Genomic DNA, 12,790 nt, shown 5'->3' on the forward strand with positions numbered 1-12,790 from the left:
AGGCTCGGAACTCCATCATACAAAGTAACATCCGGCACATGTATAACACAGTGCATGCATGTTTGCATCAGTACGTTCAACATTCTGGCGGTTATCCCTTTATTAATGTACTAGCATTTCGTATTTACAATGGCTTTTCTCGCGCTTACATTAACCTGTCAGCTTGCAACGTTTATCACTTCAGTATGTTACCTAGACAAAAGTATTTCCGAAATTTCATTAATTATTTCTTAGCACTGGGATTCATTTTTTCGACATTTTATTTTGTTGAAGAATTTGGGATGACTGGTGGTTAGTTTTTTAACTGTGAAGGACGATGAAAGACAATAGTCGCCCCCGCAGCTACTCCAGGCCATAACAGATGGTGGTCATTGTGTGGGAAATGTGTCGTGTAGTTTTTCCAAAGCGAATATAAAATTTATAATACTCTTGTGTCATAGTAGTAAGGATATTCGTGCAGCAGCAACATATATTATTGGTGAATCTAATTAATTGTTTTTCTACATTTTTAGAGGAGTGTTTTTTCATGTCAAAGGACTGAATTTTCTCATGATACTTTAAGGCTCTCCAACTTGTTAGGGTACGTTATTTTCTGAATTACTGATCACTATTCACAAGTGAATACAATCTTTTCGTGCGAGATCGTATAACGACCTGTTAGATATCAATTCTTTAGGAGAAATGGTGGACGAGAGTTAAAAAAAAAGAAAGAAACAAGTGTACTCTGCCGTGGCCTATTAGTGACTGACTTGCTTTTGGACTTTCATCTCTCCCCTTACGCTGTGACAAATTCCCTCAGAATCGATTATCCTAGAGACAGGGGACGAGTAGTTTGCAACAGTCGTTCTATTATTCAGCATCTGAAAAGTTCGTGCACGATATCTGGCTCAACTGAATGAGACTGTGTAAGTCTGCAGACTGTCGTGGGTGTTGTTGTTGCTGATTAAATCAGAGTAGAGGTTTCCGATTCCCTGTCTGAATTTTCTTCATGATTCCGTTTTTCCCCGCGCCGGAGTTACTGGCTAAAAACCTTCCAGCTGCTGTTGGCGAGTCGTCATTGGGAAATACTGAAAGCAGACTGACTGTGGGCGCCGGAGGTGGGGAGAATCCAAAATGTTATTGTTCTTGTACAGTCTGTGTTGTTTCTTGGTAGGTAGCTATTTATGTACTTCTCCCGCCGTAGCTACGTGTTTACTTCGGTGAAGCGAATAGCCACGAAGACGGGAGCCTGGACCCATCATTTCTGTTGAAATTGTGTTCATTCTTTGATATTTCGACTTGTTCACGATCTTCCCTTCCATAAATATTTTCTCTGGCTAGAACGCATATTTTCTTCTGATTTTATCTTTTGTCTTACATGTCTGTGGAATTCGCGTTCTTCAGCGTGTTGTTTTACTGTGCTTCCAGTTTCGCCGATGTATATTTTCCCAGAACCATGCGTTACTTCATATACTCCTGCAGTGTGGAGTTGGTCAGGCACGTTAGTTGAATGTCAGAAGTCTTGTATATTGCGTTGATTGAAAAATGTAGTCCTTAAACTATTCTTCCGAAAGATTCTGCGTGAGCGGTGGGTTACTCTTGTTAGAAATGGATACCTACCGGTTCCTCGTTGTTCTTCTTTTTATTATTATTATTATTATTTCTTTCCTTTCTCAGACGTTATGTCTGGTTAAAAATGGAAAGTGACGCGGACCTTGATCATGCGTGGCTTCCTTTTAACTGTACGGTATATGTTACATTGCATTTAGGAACTTTCGGGTAATTGAACTTGTATCAATAATTACAGATTTCTGTAGTTGTATATAAAAGTTTGGATGTAGCTGTATTGTGTTGATGTACTGGTGGATATTGTGTGGTATGACTCCTGTAGTTGATAGTATAATTGGTATAATGTAAACTTTATCCTGATGCCACATGTCCTTGACTTCCTCATCCAGTTGGATGTATTTTCAATTTTTTCTCCTGTTTTCTTCTGTATATTTGTTGTATTGGGTATGGATATTTCGATTAGTTATGTTAATTTTTTCTTTTTATTGGTGAGTATGATATCAGGTTTTTTTATGTGGTGTTGTTTTATGTGTTATAATGGTTCTGTTCTAGTATAATTCGTATTCATTATTCTCCAGTACATTTTGTGGTGCGTACTTGTATGTGGGAACGTGTTGTTTTATTAGTTTATGTTGTATGGCAAGTTGTTGATGTATTATTTGTGCTACATTGTCAGGTCTTCTGGGTTATTCTGTATTTGCTGGTATTGTACATCCACTTGTGGTGTGATCTACTGTTTCTATTTGTTGTTTGCAAAGTCTGCATTTATCTGTTGTGGTATTGGGATCTTGAATAATATTCTTGCTGTAATATCTGGTGTTTATTGTTTGATCCTGTATTGCAATCGTGAATCTTTCCGTCTCACTGTATATATTTCCTTTTCTTAGCCATGTGTTGGATGTGTCTTGATCGATGTGTGGCTGTGTTAGATGATACGGGTGCTTGCATGTAGTGTTTCCTTTTTCCAATTTACTTTCTTCGTATCTGTTAATGTTACGTGATCTAAAGGGTTCTAGAAGTGGTTATGAAATAGCAATGGTGTAACGGATGTATTTATGTGAGTGATTGCTTTGTGTATTTTGCTAGTTTCTGCTCGTTCTATAAAGAATTTTCTTAAATTGTCTGTCTGTCCATAATGTAGATTTTTTATGTCGATAAATCCCCTTCCTCCTTCCTTTCTGCTTAATGTGAATCTTTCTGTTGCTGAATGTATATGATGTATTCTATATTTGTGGCATTGTGATCGTGTAAGAGTATTGAATGCTTCTAGGTCTGTAATATTCCATTTCACTACTCCAAATCAGTAGGTTAATATTGGTATAGCATAAGTATTTATAGCTTTTGTCTTGTTTCTTGCTGTCAATTCTGTTTTCAGTATGTTTGTAAGTCTTTGTATTTATTTTTCTTTTAGTTCTTTGTTAATATTTGTATTATCTATTGCTATTTTTTGTCTGTATCCTAGATATTTATAGGCATTTGTTTTTTCCATCGCTTCTATGGAGTCGCTGTGGTTATCCAATATGTAATCTTCTTGCTTAGTGTGTTTCCCCTTGACTATGCTATTTTTCTTACATTTGTCTGTTCCAAAAACCATATTTATATCATTGCTGAATACTCCTGTTATCTTTAGTAATTGGATGAGTTGTTGATATGTTACTGCCAGTAGTTTTAGATCATCCATGTATAGCAAATGTGTGATTTTGTGTTGGTATGTTCCAGTAATATTGTATCCATAATTTGTATTATTTAGCATGTTGGACAGTGGGTTCAGAGCAAGACAGAACCCAAAAGGACTTAATGTGTCTCCTTGGTATACACTCCTGGAAATTGAAATAAGAACACCGTGAATTCATTGTCCCAGGAAGGGGAAACTTTATTGACACATTCCTGGGGTCAGATACATCACATGATCACACTGACAGAACCACAGGCACATAGACACAGGCAACAGAGCATGCACAATGTCGGCACTAGTACAGTGTATATCCACCTTTCGCAGCAATGCAGGCTGCTATTCTCCCATGGAGACGATCGTAGAGATGCTGGATGTAGTCCTGTGGAACGGCTTGCCATGCCATTTCCACCTGGCGTCTCAGTTGGACCAGCGTTCGTGCTGGACGTGCAGACCGCGTGAGACGACGCTTCATCCAGTCCCAAACATGCTCAATGGGGGACAGATCCGGAGATCTTGCTGGCCAGGGTAGTTGACTTACACCTTCTAGAGCACGTTGGGTGGCACGGGATACATGCGGACGTGCATTGTCCTGTTGGAACAGCAAGTTCCCTTGCCGGTCTAGGAATGGTAGAACGATGGGTTCGATGACGATTTGGATGTACCGTGCACTATTCAGTGTCCCCTCGACGATCACCAGAGGTGTACGGCCAGTGTAGGAGATCGCTCCCCACACCATGATGCCGGGTGTTGGCCCTGTGTGCCTCGGTCGTATGCAGTCCTGATTGTGGCGCTCACCTGCACGGCGCCAAACACACATACGACCATCATTGGCACCAAGGCAGAAGCGACTCTCATCGCTGAAGACGACACGTCTCCATTCGTCCCTCCATTCACGCCTGTCGCGACACCACTGGAGGCGGGCTGCACGATGTTGGGGCGTGAGCGGAAGACGGCCTAACGGTGTGCGGGACCGTAGCCCAGCTTCATGGAGACGGTTGCGAATGGTCCTCGCCGATACCCCAGGAGCAACAGTGTCCCTAATTTGCTGGGAAGTGGCGGTGCGGTCCCCTACGGCACTGCGTAGGATCCTACGGTCTTGGCGTGCATCCGTGCGTCGCTGCGGTCCGGTCCCACGTCGACGGGCACGTGCACCTTCCGCCGACCACTGGCGACAACACCGATGTACTGTGGAGACCTCACGCCCCACGTGTTGAGCAATTCGGCGGTACGTCCACCCGGCCTCCCGCATGCCCACTATACGCCCTCGCTCAAAGTCCGTCAACTGCACATACGGTTCACGTCCACGCTGTCGCGGCATGCTACCAGTGTTAAAGACTGCGATGGAGCTCCGTATGCCACGGCAAACTGGCTGACACTGACGGCGGCGGTGCACAAATGCTGCGCAGCTAGCGCGATTCGACGGCCAACACCGCGGTTCCTGGTGTGTCCGCTGTGCCGTGCGTGTGATCATTGCTTGTACAGCCCTCTCGCAGTGTCCGGAGCAAGTATGGTGGGTCTGACACACCGGTGTCAATCTGTTCTTTTTTCCATTTCCAGGAGTGTATTCCACACTTAATCTGTATTGGCTGTGATGTGATATTATTGGAATTTGTTTGGATATTAAGTGTGGTTTTCCAATTTTTCATCACTATGTTTAGGAAGTGTATCAATTTAGGATCTACTTTGTATATTTCTAATATTTATAGTAACCATGAGTGGGGTACACTATCAAAAGATTTTTGGTTATCAATGTATGCATAGTGTAGTGACCTTTGTTTAGTTTCAGCTTGATATGTCACCTCTGCATCTATTATCAGTTGCTCTTTACATCCTCGAGCTCCTTTGCAACAGCCTTTTTGACTTCATTTATAATTTTGTTCTGTGTTGTATGTGTCATTAATTTCTGTGTAATGACTGAAGTTAATATTTTGTATATTTTGGTAGGCATGTTATGGGGCGATATTTTGCTGGGTTTGCTGTGTCTGTTTGATCTTTAGGTTTCAGATACGTTATTCCAAGTGTAAGAGTATCAGGGAATGTGTGTGGGTCTGCAATGTAACTGTTAAATAATTTAGTTAGATGTGAATGTGTTAAGGTGAACTTCTTTAGCCAGAAATTTGCTATTTTATCTTTTCCAGGGGCTTTCCAATTGTGCATAGAATTAATTGCCCGGGTGACTTCATGTTGCAAGATTATCACTTCAGGCATTTGTGGTATCATCTTGTATGTGTCTGTTTCTGCTTGTATCCACCGTGCATGCCTGTTACGTTGTACAGGGTTTGACCATATGTTGCTCCAGAAGTGTTCCATGTCTGTTATGTTTGGTAGATTGTCTATTTTAATGTGTGTGTTATCTATTGTCTGGTAAAATTTCTTTTGGTTTGTGTTGAATGTTTGGTTTTGTTTCCTTCTATTTTCACTTTTTTTGTATCTTCTAAGTCGTTTGGCCATTGTTTGTAATTTCTGCTTCTTTTCATCTAATTGCTCCATCGCTTCGTGTTGTGAGATTTTACCTAACCTTTTTCGTTTATTGTCTGATATTTCATTTCTTATAAATTGTGTTAGCTGTCCGATGTCTTTTCTCGGTTTTTCTATTCTGATCTGTGGCCTGTGTTGCCATGATGGTTTTGTGGGTTTCTTCTGTGTGTTGGTTGGTTCTGATCTCTGCCTAGTGTGTATATGTAGTGTAGTGAGTGCTCCTATATAAACCAGTAGTTGTAACTCTTCCATAATTGTATTTTCATTTATTTTGTTGTGTATGATTGTGTTGATAGTTGTTATTGTTGTTTCGACTTGTGGATTATTTGGTGGTCTATGCAAGAATGGTCCAATGTCTGTATTTGTGTCTTTGTATTATATATATGTTAGCTGAAATTTTTCTTCTATGTCTAAAATGTGTGTCACTTCATGTTCTATTTGTGCTTGTTCTGGTGGCCGTCTTAAGATTTTGTTTTCCTCTGATTGTTTAATTGATGTGTGTTGTTCTTTGTTTGTTTGCTCTGGGATGTTTGAGTCCATTACTGTATTTACTTCTTCTTCTGATTGCACATTATTTTGTTCCAGTATTTGTTGTACTTGTTGTTTGATGTTTTATAATTCTGACTGGGGTATTCTGTTATTTTTGATTATTACACGGATCTGATCAGCTAGTCGTAGATCTGTTAAAAATTTTAATTCTGGGTATCTGGTAATAAATGTTGTGTATACTTGTGATCTGTATCCAGTTGTGTTGGTTCCTAAGTTTGTTGGGGTAATAACAGAACATGAGGTTTTGGTTAACTTCATCTGACCATCTTATCCTCTGTCTTTGTTTTCCTTCTAGGGTGGTTGCAGGAAACATATCCTGCAAAACACCTCTATTTGGATTTATATCATTTTCCCTGAGGTGTGGCAGTGTCGTTACCATTGTGGACGGGCATAGGGTTCAAGCGTCGTCCCCGACCATGACAGCGTATCCGAGGCTTCATTAGGTCTGTCCAGAACCAACTAATCACACTAAAAGGGGGGTTAGCCCTATTAGTGGTTTGTTTTTTTTGTCGCCTTATACGACTGGCCTATTCTTTTCCCGGGTCTCCACGGGCATTATTATTATTATTTTTATCTCAGACGTTATGTCTTGTCAGAAGTAGAAAGTGACACGGACCTTGGTCAAGCGTGACTTCCTTTTAACTGTATGGTAGATGTTATATTGCATGTAGGAACTTTCGGGTAATTGAACATGTATCAATAATTATGGATTTCTGTAGTTGTATATACAATTATGGCTGTAGCTGTATTGCATTGATGTACTGGTGGATATTGTGTGGTATGACTCCTGTAGTTGATAGTATAATTGGTATAATGTCAACTTTATCCTGATGCCACATATCCTTGACTTCCTCAGCCAGTTGGATGTATTTTTCAATTTTTTCTCTTGTTTTCTTTTGTATATTTGTTGTATTGGGTATGGATATTTCGATTAGTTGTCTTCTTTTTATTGGTGAGTATGATGTCAGGTTTGTTATGTGGTGGTGTTTTATCTGTTATAATGGTTCTGTTCCAGTATAATTTGTATTCATCATTCTCCAGTACATTTTGTGGTGCGTACTTGTATGTGGGAACGTGTTGTTTTATAGGTTTATGTTGTAAGGCAAGCTGTTGATGTATTATTTTTGCTACATTGTCATGTCTTCTGGGGTATTCTGTATTTGCTAGTATTGTACATCGGCTTGTGATGTGGTCTACTGTTTCTATTTGTTGCTTGCAAAGTTTTCATTTATCTGTTGTGGTATTGGGATCTTTAATAATATGCTTGCTGTAATATCTGGTGTTTCTTGTTTGATCCTGTATTGCAATCATGAATCCTTCCGTCTTACTGTATGTATTGCCTTTTCTTAGCCATGTGTTGGATGCGTCTTGATCGATGTGTGGCTGTGTTAGATGATACGGTTGCTTGCCATGTAGTGTTTTCTTTTTCCAATTTACTTTCTTCGTATCTGTTGCTGTTATGTTATCTAAAGGGTTGTAGAAGTGGTTATGAAATTGCAGTGGTGTAGCCGATGTATTTATATGAGTGATTGCTTTGTGTATTTTGGTAGTTTCTGCTTGTTCTAGAAAGAATTTTCTTAAATTGTCTACCTGTCCATAATGTAGGTTTTTTATGTCGATATTATTATTATCATTATTATTATTATTATTATTATTATTCCAGCTTCCTTTGACTGTCCTAGTTATGGAAAGGTCGCAATAGTCGAAGGCCATCAATGTTTCCCTAAAGAAATCTAATTCTGATTGGAAGCTCTTACTGTCACCGAGGCGGAAGCACGCCAAGACTATTTGGAGCAGCTTGCTTCTCTATTTGGGTTGTGTTGCGAAGCGGCGTGTACATAATTGTGTTGGTGCGTTTTCTATAAACTCTTCGTCCTAGAGTAGTGCCAGGTCTTCTGTAGATCAATACATCCAAAAACCGGAGGCCGACCTCATTCTCCGTCTCCACGGCTGTTCAAAACATCACGGAATTTATGTTGCTTTCCCCTTTTATGCGGCCCATACAACAAACGCGTAATTCACGTAGCGGAGCCAACAAGATGATTTCTGTTCCATGTTACTCAGTGTTTTTTTGTTCGAAATACTACATAAAAATGTCAGCTGCAACGGGCGACAAAGGTGAGTCCGTAGCGGCCCCGTCACGTTGTCATAAAATTCCCACTTACATTGAACGATACTGATGCGGCAAATTTCTGTCCCCCACAGGACCAATCAGAGGCAGTACACTAAGTATTTCTTCTTTCCGCTGCTTGAAACATCTCTCCACGTTGTTTTCCGTACGGCTGCACAGGATCCACGCCGTATTTGCCAGTTTACGGAACGCGTTAACGAGTGTGTAGTAAACTGCTTGTCCACTGGCACTGAGTTGATTAATTCTGATGGAACTTACTGCAGCACAAAACACAGTTAAAAGTCAAAAACAATTCGGCACTGATACAGCACGATACGTGAGCACTAGTCACTCGCAGAAGAGCCGGCCGTTGTGGCCCAGCGTCTGTAGGCGCTTCAGTCGAACCGCGCGACCGCCACGGTCGCAGGCTCGAATCCTGCCTCGGGCATTGATGTGTGCGATGTCCTTAGGTTAGTTAGGTTTAAGTAGTTCTAAGTGCTAGGGGACTGATGACCTCAGAAGTTAAATCCCACAGTGCTCAGAGCCATTTGAATCATTTTTGAACCCGCAGAAGACGTCGCGCTAATGCCGTGCAACACCACCTGTGGCCTGTAGAACGGCCTCGTTTCAGCGAGGAAGAGGGAGTTGCTTCAGGTAAACTATATCCAGCTGAAGCCTCTCGTTGATGATACATGTCGTTGTTTCAAATAATCCCAGGCATTTTCTAAGGGATTAAGATCAGGTTATGTAACGAATCATTCGAGATGCGGTGGGACACCTGAGTGTTCGTTACCCCAGTAACGTAAATTCTTCTATTGAAAGTATGCGGATACCTGTTACGGGGCGCGTCCACGCTTCTCAGTAGCTTCTCATTAGGACGGCTTGAATTCTACTGGATGCATGAATGTCGAGGGATGGGTGCCCGTTCTTCCTTAAGAGCCGGAACCAGAAATGGTAGTGATGTTAGATGCTGGAATCTGGAGCGAATTCGATGTCCTGACCCATCCCAAAGGCGTTCCATTGGGTTCAGATCGGGACTCTAGGCTGACCTGTTCAGTTCAGGAATGTAATTGACCATAAACCATTGTTTCTCAGATGTTACTTTATGACAGGGTGCATTGTCATGTTGATACAGTCAGTCATGGATTCCGAACTGCTCTACGCTACACATTGTGCATCGCCGTAAAATGTGTTCGTATGCTTCCTCTTGTAGTGTTTTCTTAGGCGCGATAAGGGGGCAATACCCCAACCTCGAAAAACACGTCCACACCGTGACACCACTTCCTCCGTACTTCAATGGTGGCACCACCCACAATGGTTGGTATCGTTCTCCAAACATTTGCCAAACCCAAAACATTCCATAGTTCTCCCTCAGTGTACAACGCGTTTCATGACGTTTCCAGTAGACACGCTCCAGTGTAATCGCTCTTTTCACCACTTCAAGTGCCGCTTATCAAAGACTACAGAAATGTCTCTTAACTCCTTGCGCACACTTACTGTGTTAGTTGGATTGCTGGCAGCAATTTGGAACTCACTAGTGGTTGCTTCAGCTTATTTCGCGCGGTCTCCGCAGAGCTCGACGGTCCTATTTCATTAGTACATGAGGGGTACCGTGTCTTGATTTAGCGTTTCTTCATCAGCCACATGACCAACAGTCGTACTGGGCAGCTTTAGAAGAGTTGGAATGTGCCTGATGGGTGTGTTACAGAAATGTCCGGATACTTTTGATCATCTACTGTATACTTGCAGCCATGTCACTCCGATAGAAGGGAGGTCCACAGGATACTCATCATGAAGATATAGAAGAAAGATCAGTTCTCTCTGGCTGTATGTCTTCCAGGCCGAAAGTAAAATAACTGAATAGATAAATAAAAAGCACAAAATCTCCGAGACTGTTGCAATAAACATTCTGGTTCCTATTGAATGAGTTGTCCCCCAGTGATGGTCTGAAAAATGCTACCAAAACATTGGAGAACCACGTCCGACTTGAATTACACCCACCACACATTGGATCAATGCCTCAATTGGCCGACGATGCACTCTACGCCTTGCATAATTTGAAACGAGAAAAAAATTGCGAGTCGACAACAATTCACGTCTCACATCTGTTGCTGGGCGGTTTCTAGGTTGAAGACCAATTGAAGAGCTATAGTTTTAGACGCAACTCCCATGTAGTTCCCTTTTGCAAAGGGAGCTGATTGAGATTGGCTTCTACTCACTGACAGCGCCAATTCCTGTCCAGTTTGAAACCGATTGTCATTGACAGGAGGTGACACGTACCTCCGGTCACTTTCGATTACGATCTCTTTACGAGCACCGTTCATACACCGTGTTACATGCTTGCGGGCACCTTGGACAGTCCACGTTGATACGACAATAAACCGGGCATCTTCATTCACGAAATGGCCATGGGCAAACATTCACACAGGATAACTCATTTGTGCCGTTCTGTGTCGGCCCATCTTACATAACAAGAATCGTTTGACATTGTGGGTTGAGAGGCCCCGAGGGGTGCCTATCTTACAGCGCTGTTTCCATATAATAGACTGACACACACCACTTCACAGCCATTCCTTACGTCAGAGGTGGAGGGTGACATAACAGCCGGTACTACTTGTACACCGTCTGCAGGTGTCCAAAGCTGCGAATGTGCGCTGTTAAGGCGGTACTAATATTTTTCCCATGAGCTAGAATATCCCTCTGACAGACTGTAATTAACTCTGTCAGCCCAGTGCAAACCTATTAAAGAAGTCTAAATGAATTTTCACACGGAAATCTCAAAAGTCTGAGTAGTACTAATCAGTATGAAAAATCAGAATAAATCAGTCTTAGAAAACGTCTTTGCATAAAATCTGAGACTAATAATGGGCGTAGAGATATTTCTTCCTTGTATTAATAGCACACGTTGATTCAAGTTAACGAAGTTATTCTACTTTGCACAGCAGTTTGTTGTCGCACAGCTTTCTGTAGAATATGATAGTCTGCTCCGCGATGGTGCTGCAAATAATCTCCGAGGCAGAAATCCATAAAGACGTCACTAATCGATCTCCATCGATCGCCCGTAATCCGATCTGGTGTAAATGGGGCTTTATCGATAAAAAGTGGATGATAGTTGTCCAGTACGTAGATATAAAGCAGTCCGAGAAAAGATAATAGCGTTTCCCGAAGGAAATGTGACGGTGACTGCAGATTCTTACTATACATCCATTCTGCATCAATCCGCACGGTCCATGAATCGCCGTGGGATATCGTAATGACGAATCTGTATCCCCTGAAATAAAACCACGACGTATCTTTTATACATTAACCAAGATACGTTCTGGACTGAGCGGCACAGTTTCCTATACAAATAAACGTAATTCTAATGCTAATTTTGTCGTAATACTTCATATAACTTTATTGGAATCAATAATAGTTTGGAGAAGAAGAGAATAGAAGCTTTCGAATAATAGTTTGGAGAAGAAGAGAATAGAAGCTTTCGAAATGTGGTGCTACAGAATAATGCTGAAGATTAGATGGGTAGATCACATAACTAATGAGGAAGTATTGAATAGGATTGGGGATAAGAGAAGTTTGTGCCACAACTTGACCAGAAGAAGGGATCGGTTGGTATGATATGTTCTGAGGCATCAAGGGATCACCAATTTAGTATTGGAGGGCAGCGTGGACGGTAAAAATCGTAGAGGGAGACCAAGAGATGAATACACTAATCAGATTCAGAAGGATGTAGGTTGCAGTAAGTACTGGGAGATGAAGAAGCTTGCACAGGATAGAGTAGCATGGAGAGCTGCATCAAACCAGTCTCAGGACTGAAGACAACAACAACAACAACAACAATTCAGTAATGGCGACTGCCAACAATGAATCCGTTACACAAGAGTGTCTGTGCGCGATTCATCGACTTACGCGTAAGAATTCTCATACGTAAGTGAAGCTACTGCGATCCAAAGACCGCTGAGCTCTCTCGGTGCCGCCTCGATATTGTTCGTAGTATGTCTGAGCGAAAACGTTCTGTATATGAAGAAAGTGTTGTTCGCACAGGCAGCGAAACGAACTCGATAAACATAAGACAACAGACAAATTGAAACTTCCTGGCAGATTAAAACTGTGTGCCCGACCGAGACTCGAACTCGGGACCTTTGCCTTTCGCGGGCAAGTGCTCTACCAACTGAGCTACCGAAGCACGACTCACGTCCGGTACTCACAGCTTTACTTCTGCCAGTATCCGTCTCCTACCTTCCAAACTTTACAGAAGCTCTTCTGCGAAACTTGCAGAACTAGCACTCCTGAAAGAAAGGATATTGCGGAGACATGGCTTAGCCACAGCCTGGGGGATGTTTCCAGAATGAGATTTTCACTCTGCAGCGGAGTGTGTGCTTCAACAGACAAATTAGCCACATTAAATAATATACAACAGATCTCAGTTACTG

The 12,790-nt window shown here is 41.9% G+C and overlaps 1 non-coding gene across 1 annotated transcript; it reads right to left on the minus strand.

Moving 5' to 3' along the window:
• Window positions 1–12,469: 12,469 nt before the first annotated feature.
• On the minus strand, window positions 12,470–12,544 carry Trnas-cga (transfer RNA serine (anticodon CGA)). Its single transcript has one exon. It is a non-coding gene; the product is annotated as a tRNA-Ser (tRNA).
• Window positions 12,545–12,790: the final 246 nt, after the last annotated feature.

The sequence above is a fragment of the Schistocerca gregaria genome, chromosome 4 (assembly GCF_023897955.1).
Source record: "Schistocerca gregaria isolate iqSchGreg1 chromosome 4, iqSchGreg1.2, whole genome shotgun sequence".
Classification (NCBI taxonomy): Eukaryota; Metazoa; Arthropoda; class Insecta; order Orthoptera; family Acrididae; genus Schistocerca; species Schistocerca gregaria.